We start from the raw sequence: 2,360 nt of genomic DNA, 5'->3' as shown, positions 1-2,360 counted from the left end.
AATTATACCTGTAGGAAACGCAAAAGTGTCAGTATAAGATCCAAGGAAATCCTAATGGTAAACTGCCGAAGCGTTCACAACAAAGTGTCGTAGTTTGAAGCGCTTATGAAAAGCAGTGAAGCGCAAGTAATACTAGACAGAGAAAGCTGGTTAAGGCCTGAAATAGATACCTGTGACATTTTTGACGAAAATTTACGTTAATATCGAAAGGATAAGCAAATGGGAAATCGATGTGGTGTATTTGTTGCAGTAGACAACAAACTGAAATCCATCGGGATAGAAATTGAAGCTGCAGGTGAGACTATTTGGGCAAGACACAGGATCAGGGTGGACGCAAAATAATGGGATCCTTCAATCGCGCACCATACTCATCTCCTTATGTAAGAGAAAGCTTCTGAGAAAACTTCAGTTAATTTTTACTAAGTTCTCCAATCACTCTGTAATCATTGGTGGAGACTTTAACTTCCAACAATTAACTGGGGAAATTCTTGCTTTTTTAGTGGGGAATGATAAGATATCCTGTGGGGCATTATAAATGCCTTCTGAAAACTACCTAGTACAGATATTTAGGAACCCCACTCATGATGGAAATATAGCGGATCTAATGGCAACAAATGGACATGACCTCTTCTAGGAAGTTCACATCAAAACTTGTAACAGTGACCAAGACGCGACTGCAGCAACAATGATTCAAAAAGTACACACAGAAAGCTATATATATATATATATATATATGTTCAGTAAACTAGATAAACAATTAGTAGTGTCATAGCCGGCCGGGGTGACCGAGCAGTTCTAGGCGCTTCAGTCTGGAACCGCGCGACCGCTACGGTCGCAGGTTCGAATCCTGCCTCGGACATGGATGTGTGTGATGTCCTTAGCTTAGTTAGGTTTAAGTAGTTCTGAGTTCTAGGGGACTGATGACCTCAGAAGTTAAGTCCCATTGTGCTCAGGGCCATTCGAACCAGATATCTCAAAGACTGGTTGTCGAAATGTTGCACGATGAAGAACTGCATCAATATCATTACCCGTTACCTCAACACGAGCAGCAGGAAGACCACATTGGATTCGTTCAGTTCTGGGAACGGGTTTTGCACCAAATGGAAGATAACGAAAGTTTTATATGGAAATAACGTGGTATGGACTAACAAATGTAGCTTCATTCGTGAACGTATTTTCAATCTCCATAACATCCATTATTGGTGAACACAAGCCTCAAGTCAGCCGTGAATTTGGCTTTCAGACACATTTAGACATAAACCTGTGGGCTGGAATCGTGGGAGGAGTGGTTTTGGTTCCTTACCTCTTGCTGGACGAGCTGAATGCTCTCGTGTATTGTACGTTTCTTTACAATGCTTTGCCTGAAGCATTAGAAAACTCCCCGCTTGATGTTTGTCGGCAGCTATGGTATCAACATGATGGTGCACCGCCACACACTGGAAACAATGTGCGTAACTATTTAACCGGAGCATTTGCAGGGAACCGGCCTGGTCGTAGACGTCCAATGTTCTGGTCTCCACTTTTCCCGGACCCTAATTCACTAGATTTCTATTTGTGGGTACACCTAAAGGAACAACTTTATAGTACTTCACCCATGTATGTACACGTAATAATAGTTCGTATGTACACTTCCTAATAGTTCACGTGCGTGCTGCTTCGGCAATAGTGGATGCAGGTCTGTTCCATATAGTTAGTTGAGCAAAAAATGTTCCAGCGAGTGGCGAAGTGTTTGCAAATTGAAAGGTGGTCGCTTTAAACATCTTCTCTAAAGTGAACGTTGCTCGTATGTATGCGTACGCGTTCGGTGAGGAGAAGCCTAGACGTTCAACGTACAGAATGGAATTATTGCGCATAGCAGGATGTGCAGTGTAGTGTAGCCTACCTACCACATTTGTTATATTTCATTGGTCACTATTATTTTCTACTGGCTTTATTTGTGTCATCAACAAAACCATGCGGTCTTTAGATGTGCAAGAAGCTCATGTTACGTCTTAATGTTTAAATAAAGTAGCAGTAACAAAAAGAAATTCGTAAGATTCCGCTTTGTGGAGGTGTAAGTTGGATACAGTTGGTTCTTTGACTTGAAGAAAGAAAGTTTTACGCGAACCGAACATCGGCGAGTTTTCATATCCAATCCCCGTGGCATTGTCTTGTCTCGCTGAATTAATGGGATAACTGCGGCAGAGCTCAGAGTTCATGCTAAGTATTCTTGACCACGTTTCAAGCAGTTACAGTGTTTCAAGGCTTCGTTTTTAAATCGCATTTCTATTGAACCTTTTGGTGTGACTACGTTCTGCTAGATAGACTTCTGTCTTGTAATGGGATGAGGAATCGCGTGTCGACCGCCAAGCTTAATTGTG

This window comes from Schistocerca gregaria, chromosome 5, assembly GCF_023897955.1.
Source record: "Schistocerca gregaria isolate iqSchGreg1 chromosome 5, iqSchGreg1.2, whole genome shotgun sequence".
NCBI lineage: Eukaryota > Metazoa > Arthropoda > Insecta > Orthoptera > Acrididae > Schistocerca > Schistocerca gregaria.
This window is presented reverse-complemented; position numbering follows the sequence as displayed.